This window comes from Varroa jacobsoni, unplaced genomic scaffold (assembly GCF_002532875.2).
Source record: "Varroa jacobsoni isolate VJ856 unplaced genomic scaffold, vjacob_1.0 scaffold_1168, whole genome shotgun sequence".
Lineage (NCBI taxonomy): Eukaryota > Metazoa > Arthropoda > Arachnida > Mesostigmata > Varroidae > Varroa > Varroa jacobsoni.
Genome location: NW_019214070.1, coordinates 86,648 through 111,098, shown reverse-complemented (window position 1 = coordinate 111,098; position 24,451 = coordinate 86,648). Strand labels below are relative to the sequence as shown.

The 24,451-nt window shown below is 41.3% G+C and overlaps 1 long non-coding RNA gene across 1 annotated transcript; it reads right to left on the bottom strand.

Annotated features, from left to right (window-relative positions):
• Nucleotides 1-236: 236 nt before the first annotated feature.
• On the bottom strand, nucleotides 237-16,283 carry LOC111267316 (uncharacterized). The gene is made up of 3 exons (XR_002684525.2): nucleotides 15,689-16,283; nucleotides 6,138-6,196; nucleotides 237-3,408 (listed from the first exon to the last, which is right to left on the bottom strand). It is a non-coding gene; the product is annotated as an uncharacterized LOC111267316 (long non-coding RNA).
• Between the last annotated feature and the right edge of the window lie 8,168 nt (nucleotides 16,284-24,451).

The window sequence follows — 24,451 nt, the reverse complement described above, 5'->3', positions numbered from 1 at the left end:
TACAATGAAAACAGATAAAATAGACTTACTTTCTTTTGTAAGCCCATCTTGTCCCCTTCCAGAGATGGGAGCCTAGAAAAAAATGAAATTTGGCGTGTTGATATTGGGTCGTGTAAACTGAAGCACACGTAGATAATTTTCTGCTAATATGCAGTTTTGAACGCCGTCCGATAAGTTCGTAAATCGACATCACCGAAGGCGCTATGTTTTATAGAATAATAGAATATTGTATAACATAGCTTTTCAGCAAATCGGTACAAATGACATTTATTTACCTTAAAATGTAAGAAATATTTAAACCTTTCCTAGATTATTACTTAAGAAATGTTTTGAACATAAATGTATGCTTATATTTCTGGTTTCTTAAAATTTGTTGCCGTACACACGTATGTTAGGCTCTGAGACCCTAGGCCTGAAATCTGATTCGAGCTTGTTCGACACTACTACCGAAGCCCTAGTTTGTGGCTACGGAGGTCCCACTTAGAAACTGTGTGCATTTGAATGTCCGAAAACGATTCTAATTAGAAAAAGGTCTCTAGACAGCGTCATTTTTAAGCTACTGGGACTATATTAACAAATGGCATAATATTTTTCCAAGTTTTTAGTATTATAGCCTACGGTGGGCACGGGTCTCAACGAATCAACTCGAGCTTCGAATGAATTCCAAGTGCAAACAATTTCAGGTGAATATAAACGATATTTAATCATCGTTACTGGGTCGTACTGAAGTGGAATATAATTACAAAATATATACAAAAATACACGCACACTCGGGGGTGTCTGATCCCTACAAGGGCCATGAGCAATGGGATAGTTCGATTTGGTGGCCATTATCTTGGTCGAACAGAGATATCATTATCTGTTCATTTTAATGAATCTGTTATAGGTGTACTAATGAAATGTACGTGGTGTCCGATGGCGGCATTTTTGAAACTCAAAATTTTCTTTATAAACAAGAGCGTGTAGATAACACGTATTCAATGAATGCTAGCACACGTCGGTCCTCCACTGTGACTATTCGACCTGATTTTAACTAACGCATATTACAATTGGTCAACGGATTTACTATAATATCCTTATTATATAGCATTCTTAGGAAGTCTACGAATTATATCAGCTGTTTTATCGAAGCTGTTCTATTGCTGTGTGAGCGCTCCAGCTAAAACAGCATATTAGCCCTCTTGAAAGCGGCCAGAACCAAAGGCATCTCCTTCGTTCAAAGACATCGCTGGCTTGGCGCATTCGAAAGAGAATGTTTTTGTTGTAGATTGCCCCGCTCTTGCACTTCAACAAATCCAATAAACGAATCTTTGAAGCTAATGTTATTATTAGACCAAATAATTTGTTAGGTTGAAGTCTGATTCAGCCGACGACGATGGCTCGAATTGAACTTAACATATGTCTTGACATGGGACATGTCCAAATGGTAAAATAGGTAATGCTTTGGGTATTAAGATGCCGTATCATAGATACTAACGCCGTTACTACTATTATAGTTCCCCTCTAACATATCAAGTAATAGGTATTTACAATTGTAAAAAGTTGCAATCTTTTGTTTGCAGATTAGCTTTATACCGCGTTGTACAATGGCAGGCCGACAAAACGTTACTCGAAGGTTTTAACTACATACACTCGTTGATCAGTATCAGAAACACGCTACGATCTATACATGTATCTATATCTCGCGGCCTCCAACATGATAGGACCAAATCGACGCTTAAGGCTTAGTACACTATACCACTTTGTTCGTGGGTATCCGGAAAACCAGGTGAAATTAGAGAAAAAACTTATAGGCAAATAGGCTTCTCAAAAAAACGTCTAGAGCTTCATCATAATGACGTGCACAACTGTATGCATATTAGATTTATATAATCACTATCCGCAAAAGAGCGACTACATAGCTGTTTTTAATTTAGGAAGTCGACGAACGAACCTGGCTCAGATTTTGACGATAACAAACACAAACAGAACAAACTTAGTAAAAAGCATACCAAGGGTTTATGATACAGTTGGTTATAAACCGCTAGTTGTTCATCAACGATTCGGACTAGTGTCCTTCTTAGTGAATCCTACCGTCTCCGGCTATTAATTGACCGTATATTGGTAAAAACCTTAAAACCTCGTTAGGGTAATATTCACATAAATTCAAACCAAACGCTATATAATATCTACTATTAATAATAAATAATTGTTCTCCGACAAACAATTTAATTGGAATAATTTACTGCACTATCGTGTTGCCTATAAGTTCCGTTAAGGATTTCTCATATAGAACGATGACAAAAAAAGCAACAGATATAGTTGATCGTTTACTATATTATATGTGACACGCGTATTGTAAAACTCTCGTAAACTATCGTTTGGTTCTTGGATAAACGCATTTGGCGAGTTCAGTCGGTAAACGTGTTTTTACAGTTTGCTTTTCTACCACTGCCACTTCCCACCGTCGGGCTGTGTTCAGGCCTTCTATGCAATAAAATCGGATGGTGAAGAAGACCCTTGCTTGCCTACTCTGCTACTTCTTGTATACATATAGCTTCGAAGTAGCCACCTAGTTAACTCACGCCGGTGTCACAACGCACCCACCAATAGAGCGTCGGGACGTAGGAAAAGTTTATAATAAAACCATCTTCATGACGACTGCCGCTACGTCAACGATGTCTAAAGGCCATATGATCATGACCAACAATGCTACTGCGGCCGGCACTCCTACTTCTAAATACAATTACTACGACGTGGAAGCAACCGTAGCGAAGTGACGACGGCTGACTAAGGCGGCAATGGCTCGCTTGGCGACGAGCTGCCGTCTGGCTGTAACACCCATGAGAGGGTGACCTACCTCGAATCTAAATAACCTAAAGCTAGACGCTTTGCTCTGCCACCACTAGAGCAGCTGCCAAAACGATATAGTTACACGTAATTATTGACGGAGGTGACTCACTGATCTTGGCATAACGTAGAAGCATAGGTATTCGTTCCTAGGTTTTGGGCGTACAAGTTTGACGTTCAGGGATACATGAAATCTATCGTATTCATGCAGTCTGTTCCCAGATCAATTAAACGCCATCTCGGTCGAATGTCCAGTCGCCACTTCGTCGTCACTTGAAATGAAGATAATTTCTTCGCCTGCAGGACCGATGTCTTCTCTATGTGATACTCGCATGTGCGATCGATTTTTGCCACCAAGGAATCCATTCACAGAAGTGTTTACTAAATATTTCAAACACTGAGAATTCCAATGATTGAATACCATCTGTCACAAATGGCTTCTTGACGAGAGTCCGAAAAAGACGTCCGGCCGATGGAGCCTCAAATCAGGGCTTCTCTTTCAAAAAATCCCTAATACGGACACGTTTGAGGCGACTTGTGAAGGGCCAAGGGCACATTGCTTTGTGTCGAACGTGAAGGCTGAAAGGAAAATATGAAAACGGACTATGAGTTTTTGGATTGAGCGGAAAACTCGGATTGGTCTCAGGCACGCAACTCGGCCCGATTCGTTCGGCAGTTCTTTTTCTATTGAATCAGCTTATTCATTTAAGTTCTAGCTCGCTTGTGACTACGTTAAATAGAACTTTTCATCCACTTGATTCGGATAAACGCGCACGTTTGCGCACAATAGCTTAATGTTCGTGACTCATGTGACGTCTTTTCATGCCAACAGCTCTTCGAGAACCTCTTCAACTCCACAACACCATATGATTTCACGCACTTCATGAAAGAACGAGTTGTTCTTATTGAAATGTTTACTTAGCACGATTTAGAAACCCTATTACTTTTAGCGGACGCGTACACGCTCGGCTCTTTTGACCCACACACAGATACTTGCTTGCTTCAACTGAAGGTGCGCCTCATGCATATTGCATGTGGGGTTCAGCTGAGTACTATATATGAATTTATTGCGTTTCCTTTTATCGACCTACTATTAAGTTTAATACAGCGGAGCGTAATGATGATATGAATGGCAATGAGTAAAACAAGGTTCCGGAAATGATGTCCGCATGTTAATGAAGACGCAACTTCGTTCTATTTTTAGTTTCCTTCTTATAGTATGGCATTTGAATGCGACAACAAAACATTCATTTGGACAATTCTACGCTGTCGTCCAGCTGAGATAAACAAAACACAACGCAGTAAGAGTTCGTCGTGATACATTCGGCGTATGCGTCTGTCTCGGACCCCCACAACAAAATAGCAGACGGTTTCGCTTACATTCAGTATGTCGACGTGTGACGATTTTATATCTTACTTAGTAGCAGGTAGCGAACGGATACGAATTGCACCGCCTGGCCTGACTCGAATCAGCTCGGCCTGGTATAACTCCTCCCTCGTTTGTAAGCCTTCCAACGACGGACGTTGACAACGTCCATATTAAATAATACAAGCCGTCCTGCCGTGCCTTCATCCGATGTCACCGCGTGACTTCCGCTACAATTTCCGCTCTACCCTTCTAAACATCCCAACTCCACTCGGAGCCCTTTCTAGCCCCCTTCAACGAGGCCATTCTCCCCTATTTCAAACATAACCGAGCCAAAATGGCACTCTCATCCTAATATCGCTTGCTATCGGCCAAGTAAACACTTCGTCGGCTATAGAGACGGCAACAAGCAAATACCAGTTTATATTACACCTATTGTATCAGTTTTAAAAAACTTGCTTGATATCGGCTTACTTCTAAGTGGCGCGACGGAGTGTGCCGAGACGCACATGTCTACAGCCAGTAATTGGCCACTGTTGCTCAGTCTCATAAATCTACGGTTTAGGCAATGAAGCACTGCCTGTACATTATGCAATCGTCTGTTACGGCACGGGTTAGCTTGCTGGTACGACCTATGAACGACTTGCAGCAAATAGTCCGCCGAGTCAGCTTATCGATCTTCTTTATAGCTACCATTCAATACACAACACATACTGCATACTAACTTCTCTTCTATTGGCGAAATTCGATTTTGCAGTATCTGCCCATGTAGCAGGACTAACATTATACAGCAGTCGATTCCAAATACTACTCGTCTATAGTTTGTAAAAATTTACTCCATATTGCTATTTCCTCATGAGTTCCCCTCGACGGTAACAGGTCGGCTCCTCGGTAGTTTAAATACTAGATACAGTAAAGGCAAATAACGTTGGCACAAAAAAAAAATTGCGAAGGTAGGGGAAAACGTAATAAACGGAGGGAACCGCTATCGAAAATTGATTTGCTTAATTAATTAATAACGGAACCCTGGACAACTCGTGTGGTTTCCCTGATTCTGGTATAAACAATTAACGTAAGTTTATCATGATCCTGATTATTAAACATCCGATATTGCGCCTTCTCGATAGCGTGCACTACAGCCCTGACAACTAGCTTCAATTAAAAAATTCAACATGTGACGTAACAAATACGAAAATACCATGGCCTTGTTCAGCATAGCATATCCGAGATTCTAATTGCAGCAAGCAAGTAGTGAGACCTATATGATGCGCCTCAAAAGTTCTGAAGGTTTGGTAGTATACCTGTCCAAGACAAGCATACCGATTTTTACCGACGGCCTGATCCGTATAGCTTAACGCCTCCATATAGCCTAACCACCATCTGGCTCTTCGGAGCCCCCCGTAACAACAAATAGGTTCTTCGGTGTTGTCAAGAGGGCATTTGGATCGCCTAAGGCAGTATATTAACGATTCTTATAGCGAGTAAGCTTATCAACAGAGCCTGAACTACTAAGCTCCATTTATCTGGTAGATGAATGGCGAACATCGTGTAAAGTGTTAGCAAAATATCGAATTCCAGGCCATGAATGTCCTGGAACATTACGATTGATTCTTTGATTTCGCTCCCATCGTAGAAGGCTCTTGCGAATTATTGTAGTATCGCATCTGTCAATTGAATGTATTAATATTATTACTTTCGAGCAAAAGCTGATAGTTTTCGAATCCTCAGCGCTTTCGCATTTCTCGGGGCATCAGGAAATCAGATAGTAACCTAAAAAAGGGGGCACCTCAGAGACATAACTGCAGTTGTTGCAGGTGTCTCCAGTTTAAGGTGTCTTGCAGTCGAAAATGGCCATACCTGTAGAAATAAATTCATAGAGAGTTTTTTAATCAAATGACCGCGTTCATTTCAGAATACGTTTAGTTTTAGTGTTCTTACTTACAAAATGACCCTTTCCACTTAGCAAACGCTCCATCCTCTCGAAGCTCCGTTAACAAGCCCCTGGAAAGGAAGAAGAATTACTATAAAAATACGACTCGTTTTGATAGAACACGTAAATTAAAGTTATTAGTATTTAAGGCAATAGAATACTGGAGGGTACGCTTGTGCGAGCTGCCGATTTTTCTAACGCGTGTCTTTCTCGTTGCCGTCACAACCTTCAGGGGGCCTTCGCTGGGCTTAGCTGGTTAGCTAACCAGTGAGCATCCGCCTCGTTTCCCTACGTTTTAGTAAAATCGAACCAACGTTCGACCAATAGGTCTGTGTACTATGTACATTATGAAATTGGCCATACGAATGCGCGAATTGGACTCCCCTCACTTGTTCTTATCTCGCACCGTGACTCGTGTCCGTTGTTCCAACTCGCGGTGGCGGCTGGCTAGCGTGAGTTCTAACAGAGCTAGCTCTCAACGGCCGTCCTGAAGCCATGACGGACCGGACGGACGGCTGCTTGAATAAGACGACGACGACGACGACTAAAGCTGGACTACAAGCATACAATGTAGAAGATTCAAACATTTCGCCCGAAACGTACCTAAGTACTGTAAATGGTTTCTACCCGATTGTCAAAAAAACAAAACTAGGCACAGCGACTAGATGAAATCACTTAGTGAAGGTATTGCTTCATAACAGCGACGTATCTGGGCTAACTACAGTTGCTGCCTGAACAGGCCCAGAGGCATTTTTTTTTCTTATATCCCTGACAGGCCACCTATGAGCGCCGTGGATGGGTAGATAGGGAGTGAGAAGGAGAACGGAAAACGGAAACGCTTCGGACGTGACCGCTAAAACGGTATTTCGCTGTGCAATTCGCGACTATTCTTCTTCGAAAGATAGCTAGATGGAAGAAGAAAGCTAGCCGACTCTGACAACTACAAGAACCGAAACTGCTGTCACTAACAGTAAAGCTAGCCAACTTCTACCACTATTGCTATGCGAAAAAAAAGCGACTACAGAGTAGTTGTTATGGCGCCCTTATGTCAAGTTTTGCTTCCAGCCATAGATAATGCACTATGCATTTAAACCGTATCTGTTAGAGATAACATTGGCCGCTTTGAAATTCAGACGATATAATTGCTGCTGACCTACCGTAATGTTACGACGGTTATGTGTTCGCTGAAGGTTATAATTATAGTCTTGCTTATGTTGATGTCAGGTTTATAGGAAACTGAACCTGTTGACTTCGAATTACTAATAAATGTGCAAGTTGATCTGCAGTTGTAGCGGAGTCAAGAGGGTAACTGTTCATCATCCATTGTTCGAATCTCTATATAACACTGGCTATGAAAGTAACAGTCAGCGACGTTAGCTACTACCACATTTTGTCTTAGCTGTGCACTTTAAAATTATGAAAAGACCTGTAATCCTACCTGTTCCGTGCATTGTGTTGTGTTTATTTTATTGCTTAGTACAGTATCCTGTACAATTAGATCTTATGACCGAAAAACGGCTTATCTAACACGGTCTTCTTGATAACTTTCTCGATGTGACATGCGAAGCTCATAGACGGTAGATCATCTATGGACTGAACACAAATGTGCGCCATCTGACAGCTGTTACCAGAATGGGTTCAAAGTTTTAGCGCTAAAGGTCTTTGTTTGAAGCACAAACCATGCACCAGGCAATCACAAAAATCACGTGACCATGAACCACACGTCCTATTCGAGGCTCCGCTACCTGAAAAGCTCTGTGCATACATTTTAGCGCAAATAAATACTAGCGGATCTATCGAAAGTAAACGCCTAAAGCATTTTTAACCGTTTGATAATATGCCAGCTAAGCTCAAATAAGCTTTAGCGTGGACAACTCGTCAGATTTGCTGGAGTATGGAAAAGATACTTAGCTATAAGCTTTAGAGACACCGTCGAATGACTGTGAATACAAGTCGTAATTGAAAACTCAACTCGTCCGACCGATCAAACAAGCTGACATTATAGAGAGGAAAAATAAATTTTCAGCCCAATTTTTATTTCGAAGTTTGCTTTACTGGCTTTCAGCTATTCCGATTCATGTGGCACGATTAAGGCGGCAAGATATTCAAATGCGAAACAGAGATCCGAAAATTGCTCTGTAGATAGGTCATATCTATGGATGCGTTCTTTACTAGCCTTAAAATCCGTTTCTTGCACAAAGGGCGAGCGAAGGCCGCAAAGGGCCAAACTAATTAATTCGGCAGGGGAGGTTACTGCCTCCACAGAAAAAAAATAAGTTAGCAATTGAGAATTGAAAAAGGGAATTACTTTTTTTTTTTTTTTCACCTACCTAATATATATATATAGTGATTTTCAAATGATAATACAGAAATGAGTTATCTCAAATTTGCAATACATGATGCAAGCTCTCAAAAATCGGAAGGTCAAAGTTTCAGAAATTGCTAAAGTATTAGCAAGGAACGGTGTAAAAGTTGCACGGCGGTGGCCTGAAATGTTTCCACTAAAATTAACTATCACTGCAGGCGACTGGTTTCTATCAAACCCCGGATACATTTTTTCCAGCACTTATCCGAAACACAATATTAAGGAGCTACCTTCACGGCTTGGCCTATTGAGAACATTTGCATCTCTCATGCTTGTGAGAAGGATGTAGCTTTTTACTAACGACTTAGCAACCTAAAAAGCACATTCCCTCCAATTTCCATCAATTTTCTTGACTATACACCTTTCGCGTCGAATTGTTATAGCAGGAAAATGGCCCCTTTTTCCAATAGTTCGCTCGGATTTTTAGTTTTCCTACCTAATTGAATAACTAACTGTTTCGTTGAAAATGCCGGCAACGCAATAACTTGCCTTTGACATATATTTGTATTTCTCCTACAATTTATTTATTTTATTTACAATTTACTAAGCAAAAAAAATTAAATATAGGCGGAATAAGCTCAAGTTTGTTCGTTTGTGCCCCATCCTGCATTGATACCACACTGAATAATGTCAACATAGCATGGCGAATTACTATTGTAATCAGCCTAGTCAATACTTTTGGCACCCCTAAAATATATATCTAAATTTTTATATATCTTTATACCTCATCGTTTGCTTTAAATGGGAGCCGTTACAATAACAAGTTATTATTGCGTTCCATCAGATGCAAAACAAAACGATCGGCTTAGTTAACCGTAGTGTTTTCTGTGGTTCCATCCAAGAAGAGGCTTTATCTTTTTGGAAAGAAATTAAAAAAAAAAAAAGGAACGAAGATGATGGTCGAAGTGAAAACAGTGGAAAAACTCTGTAAATATCAGCCAAATAACACATGAGGGTAGCCTACATCCACCGACGGTTAAGGCGGTACCTGAGCGTTACAACGGTTGGAAAGAAGTACCCGTTTTTCATGTAAGAGTTGTTGCTCTTCAGTACCTATTTTACTGAACGCCATATTCATAGCCTGGGAGATGTTTTGCAGCAAACTCTGCCATGTCGTTCATAGCCAGCTTTGTCTATCTCTTTTCCCTCGGTGAAGGCGAACGACAACGAGCCATTATCGTCTTCTAGTTAGCTAGCTTAATCGTTTGGTGCATCAGCTTAAAAATTTGGTGCATTTTTTCTGTCTCAGTGGCAGCTGCTGACGAAATCTCGGCAAATAAGGTAAGACTTCGTCATTTGGTAAACCTATGGCTATAGAAATCGAATAAGTTCATTAGGGGAACATTCACTGCTCGTTCTTGTGACAAAAAACTATCTGTAGCTATTATCAGTCGCCAGTTACGTCTGTTGGGAGCTATATATAAATGCACAACCTGGGGCGTCGAGCTTGAAAGCAGATCCGACTTGCTCTAGTCGTAATAGGATCGTAGTGAAATTGCACAGGCTAGAATTAAGTAAAAGTGGGAGTGGACATGACATGAAAAATAAAAGTACCGTGTATTAACACTCTAGTGTTTGTCTATATCTTTTCTTTAATATAAAGTCTATTTACTTTTATAAATCATCTGAATTGGAGAAACCTTAGTTAAATACACCTCGGCTAGACCTTCTGGTTAGGAGAGCCCGCGCTGCTAAATCAAAACGACAATTCAGCGCACTTGTTTGCACAGTAGAAATAGTCGAAAGCCTTGAAAAAATAAAACTTCTACGTTTTTATGCCGCTAGCAAAATTATGATACTACAAGCAGAGCTCCTGTTCACCGCGTACTGTTTACATAACCTGTCTTTAGCCCTTTTTTTGTGATTTGAATATAAATCTTAAAAACTATTTTTTTTCCAAGTTTCGACAATAATTAGCATCATTTTGCGTCCTAACGGCTGCACTCGGTTGTTTTTGCAGTCGACAGAACAAGTGCTATAGCTGCAGATTGATGATCAAAACAATGACGCTACGTCAGCATTGATGGAACAGTTGCTCACTGTGTTCGTTCGACGTTGTCGCCTCAAGGAGCTGCAACGACGTCAGATTGCGGCATAGCGCCGTACCAGGGTAAGGGCAGAAGGCGGGCGGAGAAGGGCACAGATTCATCGTCTACTATGGGATCGGTCAGGACAAAATGGTAAACGACGCCAAATTCTTTTCTTAATAGGCCCTAAACAAGCGGCAAGCTGCTGCTCACTCAATGTCGACACTAGGGAGGACGTCACTGGATATAGCTGGAGTAAAATTTTGCCCACCCTCAAATAACTTTAACGCTTCGCCCTTTATCCGTTTTATGTACTCTTTTCTTTTGCTGTTGCCAGCCCCATCTCTCAACCAGCAGAACTGGTGGCAGCCTCTGCCTTCGTGACGTTTACGAGAACACGAAATGCATCTCTGATACAAGTAAGGGTTTTGAAAGGAAGAGAAGCTAAGATAACTTAAAACGGCTGCTTCTGCTGGTAAGAAGGCCGTGGCTGCTGCTACAAGAGGAGCAGTAGTAGTACCATCCGCTATAAGATAACAGCACCGCAAGGACAGCGACGCGTCTGCCTGGCGAAGATGAGAGACCAATTCCCATTTCGGTAAACACTCAGCAGGAGTACGCTGTCGCTGGGCGTCACCGTCATCGCCATCAGTACCATCCAGTCGCTAGATTGTGTCGACGCTAAGCATTTGAGAAACCACGGCAGGACGCTTTGCAAGGCGCGTCATGTCATCGTCATATGAGAAAATAGAGCTTTTGTATTGGGCGAAGGGTGGGTAAATGTGCACTATCTTCTCTTGACTCTCGTGCATATTACAAGACGTGTGTATAAACGGTAAACAACGAGCGACCGGTGCACATGAAGGGTTTGCTTTTACCTTGACTCGACCGGCGTACGTGCCAGTCGTTCTTGGCTGTATCAAGTAAGCGAGCGCGCTACTTTCTTGCTTGGTCGTGTCGGCGGCCGAGCGCATAAGGCGGCATAACTCAACGGTATAAAAGGACGGGAGTGAGTTACCGTAGTTTGATAATGGTAGCAGTGACTGGCTAGATAATACGAAGGGAGCGGCAGAGTAATGAATGCAGTTGCTGCTGATGCTGTTGCTAACGCTGTTAGCGGCGGTCTGACAGAGCGCTGCAACTCAGGATAAGGGTGCGGGGAAGCCTTGGAGCGAAATGGCAAAAAGAATGGGAAACAATGGCTTGGATCCGCACACTCGGACCGAAGCAAGAAAGTCCTCTTTTGTTTCTGTAACCAAGAAGATATCCGATCCTCTTCTTGGGCCCCGGTCCCCCTATACCCGCGATAGCCGCAGGGGACTATGAAGAACGCGAAGGCGAAGTCCCGGACTGCTCTCAGGCACACGGACAAATACGCTAGTATTCTTCCTATGACTAAAGAAGAACTCACACTGATCTTCTCGCAAAAAGAAGAGCAGGCTTGTGTGCTATTCGACGCCGAGAATGGCTCGATATATATCTGCTAGTTCATTGGCAAGGGGGACGACACGCGTACGTAGAACGCCAGCGGAGCTGGTCAGCCATGGATCAACATGGGCTTCCCAGTCATGGACTGGGAGGACAGCCGCAGCAGATTAAAAGCTAGGACCAGACTAAGAGGTTATACAAGGTTAAGCAATTGAGACAGCCTGCTATAGGGGAAGGAGGTCTCGAAGAGCAAACAAAAGAAGACCTGCTTGCAGTCGTGTGAACACAATACCACTCCCGCTACTGCAGTACCGACGGACGACCGCTAGCCCGGTCTGTCTTAACAGGATGAGCACGGGCGGTCGCAAATAACCCGCCGAGTCCAACAGCCGTATGGCTAATAAAATACAATAGAAGAGGAAAAGTTGCACAACATTGTAATATAATCCATAGAGATAGGGCTTGCAATTATTGTGGCCAATACCATAAGCAGACCTAATAACACCAAAAAAGGTTCCTGTGATAGTTAATTAGGTAGGATGAAGCGCAATAAATGAACGCGTGCTGTGTGTGGCCATGCCAAGTAAATAACTGGCAAACCGCGCGTATTTGAAATAACCAGCTCTTTTTAAACACAGAAAACGGAGAGTAGGATGCTCGAAGCGGACGCGCCCAAATCAATCGATTGTACCTGTTTAGAAATCCATTACCAAAATTAACTTAACGGGATTAATAAATTAACGGAAGAATAAATAACAGTAGTGATATTCCTGTTTCGTTATTGGATTTACGTTTGCCCCCTACCGCTGGCACTGAATAACCCATTTATACAGCATATTTTTATTTATCCAATATTATGCATGTTAGAGTTAACAAACGTTCCCTAGCCATATTAAATGAATACTATCAATTTCGCAGCCCGGAACAAAACAAATATTCAGTCAATGTTACCTTTAAAGGTGAGTTTGATAGCAAATACATTGCCTTCTAGTTGAATACGCCTAAAAGGACCAAATTACTTTTTTATTGTTTGGTATTATGGCTACGACCGTCCAGCATCGATGCCAGACTAAAGCCCATTTGTTACCCGACATTATTTTACGAATCGAAAACAAACTCTTAAACTAGGGATCGGTAGCAGACGGTATTTAGCAAATAGTTAAATTAAATCTCTAGTTATCTATGATTATATGTTAATTGAGTAGGCTGACGAACTTAGAAACAAGGATATCCTTTAACGCCAAACGTAAACGTTTAATGATTAAGACCTCGTTACTTAGAGCTAAAGGCGCCGAGTGAATCTTAGTAAAGATACTAGGAAAAGAGGCGTTCAGCCAAGAAGTAGCTTGTCATTGGGGCAGTTTCATTACAGAAGTTGAAGGAGATTGAGGATCACAGAGGAAATGCCTACAGCTCAAGCTTTCAGATAGAAGAGTGAATTGTTATGACTACATAAGATTTTGAGCAAAACATAGCAGGGGCAAGGTCCTCCCTGCCAGCTAAATATAGGATTTTTCGCCACGATAACGCCTGGTCTGCACTGAGTTTGGGATCTCTAGAATAGCGGACGTAGGCCTGCCTTTACTGCTGCTTTTAGCGCGAAAATTGCGTATATTAGGTAACAAAATAAATACCAGCACCAACTGTTGTTGTTGTTGTTGTTGTTGTTGTGTTAGAATCTGAAAATCAATCGTCTTCTTCGAGACAATTCTTGATCTCTGTTTATATTTTTTTTTACAAGGTCTTTACCTTCAGTATTGGTTATTTAAGCATATTGTGATTTTTTTACTATAAAAACCGTTTCTATCAATAATAGAAGAAACAGCCGTATTTATACGTTTGTAGCATTATCTCAAGAGAACGGCGTTATGATATTATGCATGTGACCACTATGATAATTCGCTGATGTCTTATGTTAAATGCAGAAGTAAGTTAGTGCTTGACCTGTAAGTACTTCGGTAGTAAAACCGATTTCCATTTAGATTGAAATTAGACCAGCTGTCTGTCTATAGTTTTTCCGTGCACAAGCTCAAGGCAGTGTTCGATTTCTTCTTTCCAGGCACAACAGGCCCAATGTTTCACTCTAAACCCTTTACCCTTGCTGCGATCTAACACATTGTTACACGTTGCTTGTTCTGTATTTTTTCAAATAAATTAGCGCTTAATCTACACAGAAAAATGTGACTAGGTAAGTGAGTCAGACATTTCGCATCCGAGATAATTAGGTTCCGACCGAATCGTTTTTAAAATTATGCATAGTATAGTCTAGAAATCAATTTACGCAGTTCATGTATTTCAAAAGCAGCACATGTTCTTTCTATACATTACTATAACTGTTTCAACGAACATGTAATATAAATGTAATATAAAAAAAATGTAAATATGTAATTTCTTCCGCACAAATTGACCCGTACGTTTTTTTTCATCATTTCATTTGTCATCAGAAAAAACGTAGCAATTCTTTTTTTAAAACACAATGATGCACCGCTACATATGTTACAATAACTGTATCATGTACTGAACGACCGTTACCAAAATCATCGAAGGCTACTTGCAACATCACACACGCACATACCATTCCCCAGCCACGATGTCAAGACCAGCAAATCCGGGGAGCAAATTAAGGTTTCAGCCAATTACGGGCTGAGCTACCTATCTTTGGGCAAATAGAGACGTACCGGACGACACGAAGACACATGATGACACTAAGTACACTAAACGCCGTATTTCTCCATTGTATACCCTCGTTTCGCCTCTTCTGCTTACGCTTGGTACAATATAGACGCCGTATGTCATCGTTCCCTTCAAACACAATGTGGCTTTGGGAAAAGCAAAGGAAAAACTGGTCAGCCGCGTAGCCAGCTGGTTGGGAAGCTTGCTATTTGTCCAAAGCAGGCTAGGAATGAGCTCTTCCAAACTACTTTACCTTGGAAAGTCATCGTTTTTGAGGAACGCGCATTCTTCTACGGCTTGGCCAGTAATAGTAATTATAACTGCCGTCATTTCAACGGTTGCTAGAATCTATTGTTACAAAGCTACACTAATGCTATTTCCGTTTAATAATAATAGAGTCAATCAAATGATGTTGCTGCTTGCAAGAACGAAAAAGAAGAACAGAAACAATATTTGGCCTTCTAAGCCTTCTAAAAGCATGTAAGGTACGCTCCTTATTTCACCTTCTTGGTCTCACTGTGCTGACCTAACTGGCGATAAATACCACTTATTTTTGCCTCGAGCTATACGATACGCATTAGGCACATCAACTAAAAAACTTAATTTGTCCTTAAACCTTGAATTTGAAACATCACAAAGAAGGCAAGAAGGAAAAAGCAAAGAAATCTGCCAAATTAACACAGGTAGTACATTTCACCATTTAGGCCTTGTGAGCACCTATTTCGATTATCGACAGATACTTCACTGCACTATGATCACATATAGCAAATATTTAGATAATTTCAGTCGGGCAATCTTTCGATATGCCTACGTATAGATGAGCATCTATTTTCTACATAGATGAAAATTTGTCTATATAGAAAATAAATGCTTACGAAATATGCGTACGAAACATTCAGATATTACTAGCAAATTGTGCCATATGCGCTATCGTCCGTGGTGACTTGCTTATGAAAAGGCCATGTAGCTGTGCTTCGAACAGCACAAGGCTATATATAGGCTGCCGAAGCGTGCCCTGCTTTGGCCGATTCGAAAATCGATAGTTCTTAGCTCATTGGTATTTTTCTCACCATTGTAGACTCGTCGCTCGCGTCAAATTCGGGTTAGTGTTGATGACGTTGGTGATCGTTGTCTCTTGGCCAGCCAATTGCGGTCAAATTTTCCGTTTCTCCAATAGGCACCCACACCTTCTTCAATCGTCTTCAAACGTGATATGCTCTCACAAACCAATAGACGCCTTTATAGACTACGCCTTTTCCCTAGTCTATCAACAGCCGATGGGCTTTTTGCTAATCTGCAGTGTGGAATCCTCGTACAGGTATGATCTGCCTAAATACTGCCTAAATAAAATCTATTAAGCTTTGCATTAACGCTACATATAACGGCACGCATGAGAGCGTAGGTACTTACGGCTATACTAAGCTAATTAAGTCTGGGGCCTCATTTAGACAAAGACAAGGTTTTATGCCATATACACTTGCTATACAAATCAGCTGTTCTTTTACACATCAAATAGATATGATATAGAAGCTGATCGGTAATCCCACTACTTAACTAGCTGTTACCCGAAAATATCTCAGGCTCTGATCATGACTGAAGTTTCTAGATGAGGCTTTCGCAGCTTCACTTTGATCGCCACAGGTGCTAGTGAATGAGATTTGCTCTGCATTAACTAACGGAACATGTTTACTACAGACGTGTAACACACTGGCCTAATATTTGTTTTTGGCTTTAGCGAATGCTTTTCCATCAAGACACGCCCATGGCTGCTGATGTGAGAAAACAAAGAGAGGACGAAAAGAGAACGTACCGTCCTTGTAGACCCAAATTCATAGGTATTACAAAATGGGCAAGTCTGACAGTTACCTGATTTGGTAGCCTTGTAGAAATATAGCAAATGACCACTTTAGAGCACCAGAGAACAACGCTTTCAAAATTCAACAAAACTCCAAACCACATTACAACATAACTGATTAAGTTGTTTAGCACAATTTAGTAAAATGGTCTACGACACCCTCGGTAGCGAAAATGATCGCATAGCGATTACTCAAAATTGTGGACTCCGGCGGCAGACCGTCTGTATAATATTTGACATTGTACTGGACTCTCAGATCCATCGAATTATGCTGTGTCATGCTGTTTTATGAGATTAGAAAAACGAAATAGAGACAAATGTAGTTTGGTCAAGTGGAATTTAGCCCAAGGCCCCTCTCTTCCAGAGCCCCTGGCTCAGACCAGTTCCGAGGCAGAGCGAGATACTCGAGACAATCGTAGAAGTCATCATTTGGTCAGCATCAATCCTCTTGACGACGACGACGACGACCACCTGTCGCCGAAGGGGAGACATTTGAAAGGAGAACGTTGTCCTCTACTCACACTTCTCTTCCCATGGGACTATACGATGTCGCAAAGGTATTTGCGTGCGAATCATTCGGCCAGGATCGACATCGGAGAGTAGCTGCACTCAATGAATATTGGTGCTGCCGTCGGTCGGAAGGAAGAACATAATGAAAGGCAAGCCAACAATGACCATGCGTCAATCGCTGGCTAACAACGCTCGGAGTTGGTCAGTAGGTATCTGATTTATTTTGAATCCATGTCACTGTATAGGCAACTACATTTCTGGGTCATGATTTATAAAATCATAATAGATTTAACTTGGGACATATATTGTATGTGTCTAGAGCTGCACACATTTGCAGCTCAAGAGATATCTATAACCCAACTGAAAAATCGGACATTGTTGTGACTTTAAGAAAATATCTCAGACGAGCGTAATTATTAAACGGATCATGTCACATTGTTCTGATCCGTTGTAAACGGTTAATTACAATCTAGTATTAGTTACTCCACTAGTTTTCGTATAAAAGCATCACAAGTAATTACCTGAAAAGGAGCGTCGACTCATCAGTATTAACCTACGTATATATAGCTAGTTCGTTAAGGATATATAAACTCACACATGAAAGCGTTTGACACTACGTGCGAGGTATTTATTTAAGTACGTTAAATAAAAGAACTTTCATACTGTACAAATAACATTGAAAAATTCCATCCTTCTATTGTGTATTGCCTTACAAGGTATTTTAGCACAAAGCTTATATTTGAGTGCCTACGATCTTGGAAATAGTATAAGCTGACGATGTTTCAATGAAATCAAAAGTTACCTTTTTTTCTTACCATTTACGTAACCCCGTACATAAAGCACCTTATATACAAAATAATGCTTTTTAACTCTACTATATTTTCACTATATCTAGCCAAGTCTATCGGTCTTTTAACATTTCACCTCATATACGTTACGTCAGTATAATACTTAAATACCAGGCGTAAAAAAATCATCTGAACGACCTCTGTGATTCATATTATTAAAATTTTTTATTGTTCTAAGCAAATAATTAGTGGGTGATGTAACTTCACAGAACCCGTTTCACCGACGACCTACTTTCGGTCGTCATTCTGCTACCTTTCAAACCTACCTTGCTCTTTACACTTTAAGATAAGATTTCGGACGAAAACCACAACTTGCTAAGAGCTTATTCTCTTTTTATACAGAGTGATCGAAAAATCGAGTTACTTCAATAAAATTAAGCGACCCTATAATATATAAAACAGCGTCCGTGCTTTGGTCACAACATGTGTAGAGAAATATTTAGCCTTCGGTTCTTTCAAGCAGACACACCATTAAACAGGCTGTTGTTGTTCTGGTTACGCTGAGTAAAAGAAAATTGACAATATAAAGTATGCTTTCCCTAGCGTTATTTACAAACCAAATAATTGTGTAATCCAGGGTCAAATTTTACTCGACAGTTGATAACGCATTATGTAGAATTATAATCTATACACGTACATAGATTTTTGATATACAAATAAAAAAAACTAGGAAATTTACATTAAAGAACAACTGGAATCGATACACGGCCTTTGAGGCACGCAGCGTAGAATTACAGGCGCCTAGGACATGTATCTTTGCTTAGTACCATAGAACCGAAATTTACAAAGGCAGTGTTTACTTGATACTATTTATACAAAATGTAGACACGTATGTAATAACACGCCTCACGTTTTTCGTCAAATACATTTATAATTTGAGTACGGTATATAAATGCAAATCACCCATTGATCGCGTCGACCGGCGTCTAAGTAACGAATGATCTCCCTGATATAACCTTTTGCCGAGGATAAGTCAAGACAAAATCTAATGTTTAAAATATATTATTTTCCCTCATTCGTTCGGTTGCTTTCTTTCCGATATCTGCAGGTGAAGAAAAAAATGCGTCAGTGAGACTAGGCACGATATCCCACTATTTCTTTCGACCTACGTACTCGTCCTCTAACATCCATCTGTAAAAAGACATCAGGACGGAATACCCCATGGACAGTGAGGTCAAGTGTGAGATAGCGGCTGCTATACAGATAGGTACGTCGACTTAAGGGGGTTGATGATGTGCAAACGAACGAACGAACAAGACTACAATGACATTGCCGCCTGTTCGCTGCAAAAGACAAGTGCGGGGGTGGGCAAGAGTTACGTCGATCTTTACCTGCTGTAGAAAGCCTGCTCGGGCAAGCAGAACACGCTGGCTGCTTGACTGACTGTCATAGCGTCAGAAACGCACAAGTTTCGCGCTAACATATGGCGAAGAACATTAGCAGCAGCAGAAGCACCTCAATCGTTGCGGTGCTGCAAGATTCGTCTTGGTTTGGCTTGGTTCATCTTCCTTTAGTCGTTTTTCTTCTCGTACGCGAGACAAAGTTGCATTGCCCTTTAGCTGCCCCCTCAAACATGCCCCGAACCGGCCGTAGTTGTTTCGTTCTTTTTTTGCATAAGCAAGGAGGGTAGTGAGTGACTGTAGGACGAATACAAACCACCCGGTCAGATTGCTGTTGTTGTTGGACAGAAACAGTGACATCAGCAACTATTTCTGAAAAACAGGATACGGGCAACGGCAGAGGCATGTCTCTTCGCCGCTTTTATTACAATAGCAGCATGGAGATTCGGTGTGATGCGCTGGCTCTGCATATCCTACCACCATCGCTGCCGATGCTTCCGCTACAGAAAAGCACTGTCGAGGCAGCAGGCCCTAGTAACTACGCGCCAGGCTGGCAAGTCGCTAGTGTACAAGGCAGACAGGCCGCCTTGCTGGCATAGACGAGGCAATGCATTTTAATGACCTTAAGATGCCTCTAGAGCCGCTCCCACTTTCGCAGCCAGAGTCATCTCGTCGCCTCTTGGTGCTCAGCTCCTCGATTTCTGCAACGTTCCAGTGGCAGCGGCAGTGACGGCAGTAGCAGCAGCAGCATCGCGTCCTCGTTTCTGACCTGACCCAACCATCGGCCGGATTCGTTTCGTTCCATTGCTTAGAAGCCCAGGATCGTGAGACACACAAGCAAAACTCGCAGCCTTTCTCTAAGCAGCAGGTCCCCAACTCCAACCAAAGCTCCTGGTATCATAGTTACACTATACGTTGTCATGGTCTCCCATGCTACCGAGCCATCGACCCGTACAAGACACGAGAGCGCCCAAAGGAGAAATATATGAGGCGGGCCCACCAGTGAAAATGATATTATCGAATATTGGTGGTGATGATAATAATAATAATAACAACAGTAAATATATTTTGTAACCTTCTAGTAAGTGTATGCAGCAACGAGTGGATGGAAAAAGGAAGTGCAGTAACAAAATGTAACTGATCAAATACGCTTTGTTTCCATGTTAAAGACGTATTTACTCTGCCCGTTTAATCAAATGACTCGACGACGAGGCAAATCGCAAGGAACTTTCTGGACACTTTAAAGCCGTAGCTTGTTGAAAGATAACTCAATCTAAATCGTGTCATTTTGTCTGCCATATTATATAATACACCACAGGAAACTACGGAACGCAAAACACTAGTAGAGTGACTCACCGATTAATTCAATTGCCATCGTTTTTGTCGCATCCAGACTCCGTCTTCCGGCGGTGAATCGAGGTCTGCTAATGGAAGAAGCAGGTATCAGGTGGTAAACGACTGTCTTAGCGCGTCGTTTACTGATATTCATACAATGAAACTATTTGCCAATAGCTCAGCAAATGTGAACGACATCATTCTTGTGACGCTTATAGAGACGATGACATGCTTAATAAACAGCTACCTTAACACATTTATTGAAAGAGCTCAATTCCACATTATATGTACACGGCATTTTTATGTTACCATTTATTTTAAAAAAGTAAATTTCTGATTTGTCGTAAGAATTATACATTACCACCAGCGGGCAAAGAACTTCTTCCCAGCTACACATTTACTTTGCTACATGCGCGACACCGTTGAATGAGAGGTAACTGCCTATATCTTCGTTCACATCACGGTCACGAGCATTTAAATGCATCGACTACTTAACTTAAACGCGACCTTGAATCCGCAGAAGATCTCTGTGTTCTGAGTTTCACGTCAGGTCTCATCGTTAGGCGTTCGATCGGACAGACGGCTGGCTCCTAGCACGAAACGAAGTTTGTTGATGGCCGAGTTCAAACCTAGAACATTACGCGTCCCTGAGATTAGGTGACAAGTAAGTTAGTCACTAATCCACCACGAGAACTCGCTATTCAATCTCAGTAAATCAAAACCGTCGTTGTACACCATTAGCACCAAGACTCAGCTTCCCTTCAAGCTGTAACCTCGAATTGAGCTGCACTGTCGATATCCAAAGAACAACAAAGCGTGCTTAAGACAGAAATAATCAAGGGAAATAAACTTCCAGCTGAGATGCTTTACAGGGCTCAACTTCTATTTACATACGGATAGTTGCAGTCAAGCCCACTTTACAGAGCTGTACTTACTTTTATGCTATTACCATGCCTTTTATGTTTACTTTTACGCTATTATCACTATAGGGTATCATCTTACACTTCCTTTTCGCATATATATATATATATATATATATATATATATATATATATATATTAATAGGTGCATCTAAATCCGATTTTTTTTTCGGTTGTTTCCGAGTCTAAGCCACTCCAACGCAACGCTGCATGCGCTTGAAATATCATTCCTTTATTCAGTATAACCATCATTCACCGCGATTACACTTCATTTTAATATTTAATTCGGAATATTGCTTCTTTATCCCGCGAAGAACATTTTTATATTAATTGTGCGTCAAGCGATATTGCTAGGTCTGAACTCTAGCGGAACTCAATTTTTGGCTAACAGCAGCAGCAGCACAAACGTCTTAAAGATGCAAGGGCTTGTGACGGCCAGTAAATTAAAAAAAGCAAATGCAAAAAGTCTTAATAAACTAACTATTGAAGGTAACCGGAATGACCTAAATAACAATTGACATTTCGCTCTTCAAAACAGCCGCTAATTTCTGTACAAAAAAGCAGGTGTAGAAAAAACGTTTTTTGTCCCACTTTAATGAATTTAGCGTTGTTTGTTGATGGAGGCTTGTTTCTTCACCATAGCATGGTTACTCACGGGTGCTGTGCTTGCTAGGCTTTAGCTAATAAAGAAAATTTCTTTTCGGCGTGCTGAGTAGAACCGAGTCCCGAAATGAACACACCGTCTTGGGAACAATACTCTTTTAATCTTTCTTTTTTTACTGTCAATGTGCTGTCATATTTCTCCTTCCTTTGTCTCATTGTTTTCCGTCTCGAGATCCCCTAACGAGAGCAGGCCGGCTTCTTGCGTTCTTACGAGAGTGCCTAATTTTTTTTCGGCTAATGTCTTTCTTGTCTTACAGCGTTGTCAGTGTTATTGTTGCTGGTGTTCACGATGGGCACAAATAAAACTCTCGTTCGTGGCACGAATGCTATTCCTATCGAGTGTTACAAGCCATCCGCTGTCAGTGCAAGACGGATACAGGGCAGTTAAGCCGGACCATTTGCAGCATTCCTCTCTATTCCGCTGGCTACTTATACAGATAAAGAGAAAAGAACAGCGGGAAAGAGACCGGAGCGCGAGGGGCGATTAACGTGAGCGTCTATGTCCTCCCTCTGTTTCACACATTTGAAATTCCTGAAACCATCGTAACACTAACGAAATCAAATTTTTCGAAAAATCACTCCCTCTTCAACAAAACGGATTTAAACGGAGCTGTACGTTCCGTGCGAATCTCTTTAAAAACAATCTCTGTTTGTCCTTACAAGATACAGTTAGTGCATACTGGCATTCACAAGCTCGTCCAGACAGTTTCTGAAACCATTTTGTATCAAATGTACTATTGGAAATTTTATTCATCAGATTTTGTAAAAGACGGTCTATCGGTGTAAAGTCTGGAGCATCCGATAGGTTCAAAAAAAACCCCACTCAAGTTCCTACAGGACGACTTTGACGGCCTTTGTTATGAGTGGCCTAACATCGTCCCGGGAAACGAACTTTGCCTTGTCTATTGGGTCTTTCCTATTGGGCAGTTTTGTTTATTCGATGATCAATTAGGCCATATACAGATCTATGTTGACCGTTTCATTTTTCTCTAGCGTTTCTCAATGTATAGGATTCTTATAACCTCGCCAAACACAAACCACAAGCTCTTCGGGATTGAAATCTGGCTTAAATCTAAGTTCAGGCGTGTCTCTTTGAACTACATGTTCCTAGTTAGTAAGGATTCAGGATATATATTTGTGTGTAAACCTTACAGATTCGGGATGTCTGATGATACGTCTCCTAGGCCAATTTACAAATTCTTGTCCGACAGTTAACTTTCAAAAGGTTTCTTTAGGTTGTTCTTACCGACTTCGCGTGGCCGACATAGGCGGCGTATGTCTTGTAATTCCAAATTTGAGTAGTTCTTTCAAGCACGGAGCCCACGATATACTCAGCCTAAATATTTCAAGCCGCTTTTGTAGCTTTTTGGCATTAGCAAAAAGAGAGATAGGCTGGGGGGGAAGGCCAACTTCTGATGAGTTGTCTATCATTATAGGATACGTTGAAGGCCATCCCGACACAAATATCGTTAATATAGGGAACTCTATAGCCGAATTAGAAAAATTGGCGTATCATAATTATTTTGAGTAATGTTAGTTTCTTCATTGAAGATTAACTCGTGTGACAGTCGGAACAGACTAAAAAAATGTCATCTTTTTAGATATTAGAGTTCAAGTCTTTTGGAGCACGTCAGAACTTCCGCGTCTGAAGTCTCTTTAGACTCTACTACTATCGGGGAAGCCATGAGGTGTGCACTCAGCCTCGAAGTCACGTGGGTCTCCATGGTGCCTTCGGTATTGTCCAAGCCGGGACGAACTAAGGTTGAAAAGCATGTGAGGCGCAAAAGGAACGTGTACTCTTTAGTACTGTTCGCATCACGAAAAGGCTGAACGTGAATTTTTGAGTCGCAATTTGATTCAATGGGTATCATAAGGCAATTGTTGACTACGTCGTAAAATTTTAGGAACTGTGACAGAGAAATTGAGCGATAAGGCGATAACCTTTTGTAATTCAATGATGAAGCTTGCGGTCACATGAATTTGCGAATTTATATGAGCGACACTTCACGAAGTTTATGTACGTTGTATTTACACATTCATAGTTACTGAAGAACAAGGGAAGGGGCAGTCCATTACCGAGTTGTAACGGCGAAACCATGGTTCCACGCTCATTTTTTGGTAGCTGAGTTTGTCGGTTGGGCTACCCAGCTGGGTAAAATACAATAAAATGTCGAGGTTGTATTTTTTTTTCTAAACCCGTTTCCTTAAAATCAAAACGGTACTGAGACTCTTAATAAAGAGACAACTATCGAATTTTCAACTAAGGCATTTACGCAAGTAGGCCTTCCATCTTCCCTGTGCCCAGAGAAAAAGAACGCGCTTTAGCTAAATAGAATACTGAAAAGGCATCTGATCTCTTACT